We start from the raw sequence: 9151 nt of genomic DNA, 5'->3' as shown, positions 1-9151 counted from the left end.
TTTAAATCCTTTTACAAGAGGTAATTGATAGGCAAGCAGTACAAGGAAATCCACATTCCTCATTGGCTGCTTACCTAGTCCATTTTTCAAATTATAAGGGTCTCAATTGCACAACAAATATTTGTATCAAAGGAATTGGGTCTGTGCTGTTTGCTTCTAAACAATTCCTTGTCCTGGTTCCCATATTCTGTAACCTCAGGGACAGTTACCTGCATCCGCCATAGAATGAAGGCCAGAATATGTGCGGCAAGCCAGCCTCACACATTTATCTCCAAACTCACATTCTCCCCTTTGTCCTTGAGAGGTTGAATCCTCTCCCTTGCCATCTTCTTGTTTTTAATGCAAGTATTACATCCCTTGGGATTTTCTTTAATCCTGCTCTTCATAGACATTTCATGGCCTCTTTTGGCTTTCCTGATAACAAGCTTGCTATTTTCATCTTCTGTGGTGCTGTTTTCCTCGATGAAGTTTTGATCTAAATCTACTTTCCTCCATCTAATCCAGTGTTCCCAGACTTTTTTGGGCTACTGCCCCCTTGGTTCCCAGGCCACACTCTGAGTGCCCACCCACTCTCCCCCTTCCCCCCCTCCCACACATACACAAAATGAACACACACCTCTTTCTTCTCCCTCGCCCACTCATTGCCTCTCACCCCTCAGTCAGCACCACCTGTGGGCATCTCTCCTGGGGCTGGGTGCATTAACACCAGGCCTTTCCCTCCCGAGCCCCCTGCACTCAGTACCTCCCTCACTCCGTCCACACTTTTCCTCCTCCTCCTCCCGTTCACTCTCAATGAATAACATGGCAGTCACTGAGGCCAGCTCTCATGAGGTAATTGTCGCCATTTATTTTGCTCACTACTGCCACCCTGAGTCTGGCTGTGGCAACTGACAGCCCTTCCAGAGACTGCGACGCCAGAAAACTACTGCACTGGCTTCTTCATTAAAGTTGGCAGCAGAATGAATAATAACAAGACTGAAGGTTCAGACTGCCCCCTTTATCCTCACCGCCCCCTTGGATCTGTCCACCACCCCCCAAGGGGGCAGCACCACTTTGAAATAACTGATCTAATTGATTACCTTAATATATTAAAAATAATAAATTGCTCTATTTGTATCTTTTCAATGTTGTAACTGACTACATGCAAGGAATTTTTTTTAAATAAATTGTCTTTATGTTCATGCTTTAACTGGAGAGCTTCTAGCTTATTGCATACATTTGCTGTTAATGTTGCAAAACTCTTAGAAACTGTCGGCAGTTTTCTTACTGGGAGATATGTAAAAGCTGTTTGAAGTCAAGTTTTCTCACATCTGTCAGTATGTATGCCCCAATCAGAGTGCAAATTTGAGATGTATATGATCTGTCATTTCAATTGAGAACATTTCTGCAATAAATTTAGATTGCAACAGCAGGAGCATTTTGCAAGTGTTTTATTTTAACAAAGTGCTGAGGAAACATTGCCAGGCGCAGGTCCAGGACAGCCATTTGCCTAGCAGGAACTGGTACCCGAGAGCTGCAAAGAGGTTTGGATATTCACAAATTCATTACGATTGAATAGTGTAGTTCTGTGCCATTTTATCTGATGCATTATTTAATTGGTCCACCATTTGATGATCATGTAATTAAATTTCTTTGCCATTTGCACTGGGAAGTCATCTTCGATATTAAATGGGACAATATGCTATTAGAGGTAACTCAGTCAAGAAGCTCAAGTGTCTGTTTAAAATAAAGAATTGATTTGAAGTTGGACTTTGTGACATTCAGGAAAGAAAATCTAATACATTTTATTTCAAGAGTAGGTTGTTCCTTAAAAGTGATTTAAATCACAGAAATGTCCAATTAGCAAGCCCCCATTAAGACTGATAATTTGCTATTTTTGATGCAATGTGCCTTATGCTACATTCTCATTCCAAAAATCTTCCTTATATGTTTCTCATCTTCCTATGTTCTAGATGTCAGCTTTTAAATTAATATGTCAAGTTTAAGAAGATTTCTAAATTATGCAGAAAGTGAAGCAGTGCAACTGCTATTAAATTCCAATCTTGTAACAAGCAGCAGATGTAACAGATAATAACAATGGACAAAAATGACTACTGAGTAATTAAAAATAAAGATAATAACACAAGTTAAATGAAGAACTTACCTGCAATTATATTGAATAACAGATTTTTTTTCAAATGGTTTGCTTCATGATAAAAACATGGGGGATTATGATAGACAACATCATGATGAACACAGATAATTTCAGATTTTCTGTATCTCGAAGGAAGTTGGAGAAACATTAAATTAACTTTTATTGAATTTAGCATGTTTAATCGCATAATGATGCTGAGACATTGCGTAGTTCAAATGACCTAAAACGTTTTCCTGATGATTTTCGTTTATACTTAGCATCTGATGTCTCTCGTGTCAGTGTCTAACAACAGTCGGCAAGCATTGATGGATTCCGGTTGCCCTGATACAGCTTTTCCATGGTCACAATGCCCTAGTGAAACCTTTCACCATGTTTGTCACTGACTGCACCAAGATCAACAGGAAAGAAGTCCATGTGTGAATGCAGAAAATGAATTTTCAATGACATTTTGCACTTCATGTTTTTGTATGCTTGAGGTAGACTTTAATTATGACAGGAAATCACAAAATAAATTATATCTTGAAAAACAGTATGTGATAGGAAAATGTTAAGGTAATTTTTGTGATTAGCAGCCAAAATACATAAAATATACCCAAAAGTGTACAGGATGCAAAATCTTCATATCCCAATGTCATTGGATGAACATCTCACAACTATCAGGAAGATTTAAAGGGTACAACAAAGTATTAATTTGTTTTAATTCAACAATTGTCACTTATATTTTGTCATCTCTAGTACGGACTAATTCATGGGGTTCCCATCTGTACTGACAACCACACCAGCAGTGTGAGTATAATTTAATAAACTAATATGTACACTAAGAGGTCTTGTCTCTCTGTAAGACAAACCTGGAAGGCTAGACTGTAGCTCTGGACTGCTTTATATACAAGGTCACCGGGATGACCTGGTGACCTAGTGGTGTAATTACATATCACCACACCATCCACACACCTCGAGTGTGCAGGTTTGGATCGTGAATAGCTATATCCTCAGTGTTATGGGGTATGGCTGGATAGCCACCAGGAATGGGAAACTCAACAAAACCTCCCAGCTAATTAACCAAAGGGTGCAGAAGCCATTTGGTGAATCTTCACTCGAGCCCAGTCAACTTAACCCAGACCAGGATTCAAACCAAATATTGGTTTATTTTAGCTGGTTAATATTACACTCACTGTTACAGTAATCCCAATCCTTAAGGCAACACGAACAGGGCAATTAGGAATTTAGTGCATAAATTCATTAGCTATTATGGTATCGGTGTATATTTTCAAAAGTAAAGATTTAGTTAAATTGGCAATGGCCTCAGTAACCATTAACCCAGGATGTGTTAACCATCATCTGGGTGCTTTATTCTCTCTTTCTCACTGTCTTTCTTCTATATTTTTAACAGTTCTAAGTATCCAATAAATAAAGTTCTTTCTGCACAAATGAAAACAGAACATTCTGGAATCTCTCAGTGATCCAGCAGCATCTGGAGACAGAAACAGTAAAATTTTCCAGTCTGATAGACTGCTTCTCTTTCCACAGACGCCAGTATTTTTTGCTTTTACTGCAGATTTCCACCATTTGTAATTTTTATTGGTTTTCATATCAGTGCAAAATTGGTTCTGAAACTTGAAAATGTTCCAATTTGAAGGACTTTGAATTTGGACTGTGGTTTTGTTTGCATCAAATCTTGTCTCCACAAATGCTGGAAAGTGAAACAAGTTGTCGGTATAGTGGCCACAAGACCCTTTTGTCAGCAAATGTTGAACAATCCACCGCACTCTCCTTTTTCTTCACTTTTACTGAGAGATCAAGGAGAAGAAATAAGAATGGCCGTCTGTGAGATCAAATTAATATTCAACTGAATAAGATGCTGAGCAACTCAACAAAACTCTCCTGTGAATAGAGTCATAAATGCCACAAAGTCAAATATTTGTGGTTGTTGGAAACCACGAAGCTAGGGCATCACTCCAGGGAATTGTCCTTGGACTAATCATCTTCAGTGGTTTCATCAAAGACATTCATTCATCATAAGGTCAAGTGCATTGCATTTCCTTGAGAATTTTGGAAGTCTCCATTCATATCACATCCAATAACAAACCAGCCTATGTCAAGGAAAAATGTAAAACAGGACTTAAATAATGAGATATATTTCAATCATTTCCCCAGAAAGGCAGAATGCTCAAACTAGTTGCAATTACTCTGAATTCCATTTTTGTTTTAAATAATCACCCAAAGCAAATGTTTTGCTATTGGATCCCATCAGTGAAATTAGTTCTGAATGCTTTTTGGAACTTGTAACAGCAACAAGACTTTTTTTTTGGCTCGGGTATAGACTGACAAGTGGATGGCACTTGCAAAAGTTGGGGAGCAAATACTGATTACGTCAAACACAAGGAAGCCCATTCATCTTCGTTGACCTTCAACAGTGTCACCCGATTCACATCTTGGTGTCGATTCAATCATCTCAACATCTTTTGTGGTTGATTTGTTAGTTCAGGATGAATAAAAGGAGAGAACCAATTTGCACTCTGCAGATTATTCCCAACCTGACCAGATAAGCATATCCCAATTATTTAATAATTGCATTTTTTTGACTGATAATTTTAAAAAACACCCAAAATAAGTATGTTTCAAAGTAAAAATGGTGTTTATTTAGAATCAGAAAGATAGATCTCAGATGCAGCCCCACACTGTCTGGTTTAACACTAATCCTATCCTGATCCATTCTATTTCCTCAGGGACCCATGAACTCACCACGAATTCTGTCACTCAGCTACACATCAGGAGCCATTTATGGTGATCGATTAACCTATGAAGCCACATGTTTTTGTGTTGTGGTAGGAAATCCGAGCACCCAGATGAAACCCATACAATACAAACTGCACACAGACAGCACTGGTGGTTGAGATTAATCCTGGGTCTATGGAGCTGTGAGGCAGTAGCTCTACAAGCTACGCTACTGTACTACATGTAATGTGTTGGGACAGCTAAAAATGTCAAATGCTGAAATTTGGAAACCAAATAATATTGTGCACAAGGGACTCACTGAATTATTGGGTGCATTTAACGTCGCACAATTATTTTGGAATAAATATATATTTTGACAGGTGAATGATTGATTGAAAAATAGTTTTGTGTTGCTTTTTTTGTGTCAGGCTTACTTTCCTAACGTTAGAACCTCATCTGAAGATAGAGTTTTGGCCCAGATCGTGACCTTGATCAGCTAACTTTCTGGGCAAACCTTTGGCTATCTTCATTGCATGGGTCAGTGAGTTCCTGCCACCACCCCCAACACCTTACAGATTGAAAATATGGGATGCTATGGAGTTTACAAACTAGCGCATTTGACATCCAGTCTCAACACAGATGAAAATGATTGAATTGAATTGTTTATTGTCACATGATGTACTGAAAAGCTTAATTCTAAATACTATCCTTGCGTCAAATAGTGCAATAATAACAAATAAATAAAACCGCAGTGTAGGGAGTAGTTTTACAATCAGTCAAATCAAATGGTACAGAGTATTGAGAAGAGTACAAAAGCATTGATCAGAGTATAAAGAAAAATACTAGGTCTAATTTGGAAAAAGATAAGGTAACGGCATAATCTTTTGTGAGATCTACTTAGTCTGATAAACAGCAATAATGAAACTCTCCTTGATTTTGGAGGTTTGTGTTTACATCTTCTGTCCAACAGAAGGGGGAGAAGGACGAATGACAGGGGTGGGATAATGGGTGCTTTAATAGGTAACAGCATTCCTTAAACAGCAGGAGGTAGAGACAGAATAGAAAGAGAGGTTAGTCTGCATTGATGCCATTTACAACTCTCTGCAGTTTCTTGTGGTCTTGGACAGATCAGTTCCAATGCTAAGCTGTGATGCATCCAGACTGGATTCTTTCTATGATGCATCTGTAAGAGAGGAAGTGAACATACCAAATTTCTCCAAGCTTCTGAAAAATTAGAGCCTTTGGTTGTCACATATATGTGGTTGTTGGTGCGATGTACTCAAAGAACTTAAAGCTCTTCAGCATCCCCTCACCACCACTGATATACATAGGAACATGTGCTCCTCTCTATTTTCTGAAGTCAATGACCATCACCCTTATTTTGCTGACATTGGGTGTGCTATTGTGGTGGTACACCACCGGCCTACTGCAGGGGGCAGCCTCTGTACCTGCAGGAGTATAAGGGGACAGGACAACACCTGGCCATCTGTCAATCAGTCGGCCTGAATGGATCAAGCCCCACCTGGTCGGGTATCCTCCGGGATATAAGCCTGCGCCGGCCTCCCGAAGCCTCACTCAGAATTGCTGCAACCACAGCCAGCCTGGCTCTGTGGAAGTCTTTGTGGATTAAAGCCTGTTGTACAGTCTTTATCTTTGTGTGTGTCTGATTCTGGCTAACAGTGCACCACAGCCATCAAACTCTAGATCTTGCTTGAGATCTGGCCAACAGCAGATGCGGCGTCTGGAAACATAGATGGAGTCGCGCTGTGAAAGTATAGTTAGGGGCTGAGGATACAGGATTATTGCTGTCATTAATCCTCATTGCTTGCAGTCTACAGGTCACAAACTTAGTCTTGTTGAAATGATGTGTCAAATGCAAGTCGTTTCTGGCCACTGAGCATTTGGCCACGGTATAAGTAAGGTGATTGCAATTAATAGAATGGGGACTCCAACCAAGGTAAAGGCTGAGATTCACATGAACAGCAGGTGCCTGACTGTTCTTTTGCTCATACCTTGATGAAGGGCTCAGGCCCGAAATGTTGGTTACCCTTTACTTCCTGTAAATGCTGCGCGACCTGCTGAGTTTCTTCAGCACGTTTGAGTTTTCTGTTCAATCATTAATTCTTAATAATACTGAAACTGTATAATAATTAGGAATACTGCTAACATGATGCTAAAGTTATTTATGGTGGAATACTCAAGCTATTGAATTTCCTCATAGATATTTCCAAAGTTTTCATTTTCTAATATCGCTGGACAATAAATTTTTTTCCAAAAGGTTTGCTTCCTGATAAAAAAATTGGGGATTATGATAGTCAACTTCAAGCTGAACACAAAGAACCTCCTTGCAACCAACTTGATACCCAGAGGAAACAATCTTTTACTGACCTCAAGATCTGGCAAGATGGCTGCTGTGGCTTCCCACGATGCTTCACTTCCGGTGGCAGGACCGCCACAAGGTGCAGCAGCAAGATGACGCTGGTGGTGAACAGCATGGAGAGGTGGGATTGGTTCTTCAGGACTCAGGCATGGGTCAAGTGATGATTTGGGGGTTGCACATGCCCTCTTTGGGTTCCCTTTAGCCCGGCAGACCTTCACCTAGTGCCCTCGCTTACCACATCCTGCGCACACAAAGACCTTCGTGGAGCATCAGGCATGGGGGTGCTGTGCCTGTCCACAGAAGTGGCATCGTCTGTCATGTGTGAAGGCAGCAGTCGGCACTGGGGCTGTGGGGGTCACAGGCGCTCCAATGACTTGGTCCTCTGAAAGAGGGCTGCTTTCGTCCATGAGGTTGTCAGCTCCCGGTTGGGCCTGCTCGAGCACTTTTGCCAGCTCCAGGGTATTGGCCAAGTCTTTCTTCTCCAACTCCAGCAGTCGCTGCCTCACATACCTTGACCTCACTCCTGCCACAAGGGTGACCCAGATTTGTTCCTCCTCTCTCACCCAGGCTGTGACCACTTTGTAGTGGCATTTTCTGGTCAAGGCCCACAGTTAAAGAATATAGTCGTCCAGCGACTCACCTGGACACTGTCGACATTGAGAGAGTTGGCATCTTGCCAGCACATCATTTTGGGGCATCATGTAACAGCCCTTCATGCCTTCTATGGCCAACATGTAGGTAGCACAGTCTCTGATGACAGCAAACCCCTTGGGGCCGACTCGAGAGAGAAGGGCTGATCTCCCGAGACCATCTCAGTTGAAGACGTCTTGTGTGGCCGTCAGGTAGGACATGCAAGCATTTTCTCTGCAGAACTGAAATTGAATAAACTGTGAACTTGTGTGCTTCGACCACAGTCTGAAGAGAAAAGCCTGCAGAGTTTCACATGATCCAGGAGCATTATTTGGACTTATGTCAATAAGGAATGCATTAAATCACATTTAAATGATTAGGTGAAGAATTTGTTAAACCTTCTCCCCACATCCTAAATAGGGAATTGCCTGCAGCACTGCACAAGGTTTTTCAAAGAAAATGAAAATGGAAAGAAATGCAAAGGTGTCCTGTGATTCAATAACCTGAAGACATGATGTGCAAAAACATGTTCCAGGCTGTGCATGTCACTGACAGACTGAGCTGCTGCTCTGGATACAAGAGCTGGGACAAGAGAGCAAGTTCGTTAGAAGGTCAAAATCGTATTTGTCTCCATAGACTTTTACGTTTAGTGGTATTTTCAACCTTGAGTGCACATTAACGGTTCTGAATCAAGGAATAGAAATATTAACACCTGATCAAAATTTCGACGGCAGAGCCAAACGTTATTTTATTCACATCGACTAGTCTGTAATTTAAAACAGTTATCACTGATACTCTCCATCATTTCCAACTCAACAGCTTCAGGGAAAGGTCGGTTCTGTAAAATGACAGCTGGAAACCCATTTTTGCAGGTAATTTTTTGAACAGAAAAGTAGAGGTAAATAATTTATTTTTGATTAAATTGCCAGAATGAAAACATAAGAAACTCTTTAGTTGAGAAGGATAATGTGACTGCCCTATAAGGCATAACCTGAAGTATAATAGACATCGTCTGTCATATAGGTATTTAACTACAGTACTTTGCACATTGTGGGAATCCGAACCTGTTCACAATAGATGGGAGAAGAGATTAGATTGACCCTTTCCTCTTCAACGTCTATTTTCTCTGGGCCAGGTTTGAAGACACCTACTAATCTCTACAGAGTTGAAAGGGTTAATGGATTAAGTCCATAATAGTATGCAAATTTAGCAATATTCCTCAAGCTTGACAGGACAACAATGTTTTATGTTCCAAAGGGCCCTTCTCAACGGGCCATCGCTGCAGATTTCAA

At 40.7% G+C, this 9151-nt stretch overlaps 1 long non-coding RNA gene across 1 annotated transcript; it reads left to right on the top strand.

The window, feature by feature from the left end:
• The first annotated feature begins 1444 nt into the window (after window positions 1–1444).
• Window positions 1445–6495, top strand: LOC138749005 (uncharacterized). Its single transcript, XR_011348364.1, has 3 exons — window positions 1445–1523; window positions 2392–2920; window positions 4861–6495. It is a non-coding gene; the product is annotated as an uncharacterized lncRNA (long non-coding RNA).
• The last annotated feature ends 2656 nt before the right edge of the window (window positions 6496–9151 follow it).

The sequence above is a fragment of the Narcine bancroftii genome, chromosome 13, assembly GCF_036971445.1.
Source record: "Narcine bancroftii isolate sNarBan1 chromosome 13, sNarBan1.hap1, whole genome shotgun sequence".
Taxonomy (NCBI): domain Eukaryota; kingdom Metazoa; phylum Chordata; class Chondrichthyes; order Torpediniformes; family Narcinidae; genus Narcine; species Narcine bancroftii.
Note: the sequence above shows the minus strand (reverse complement) of the source record. Positions and strands in the feature narration are given on the sequence as shown.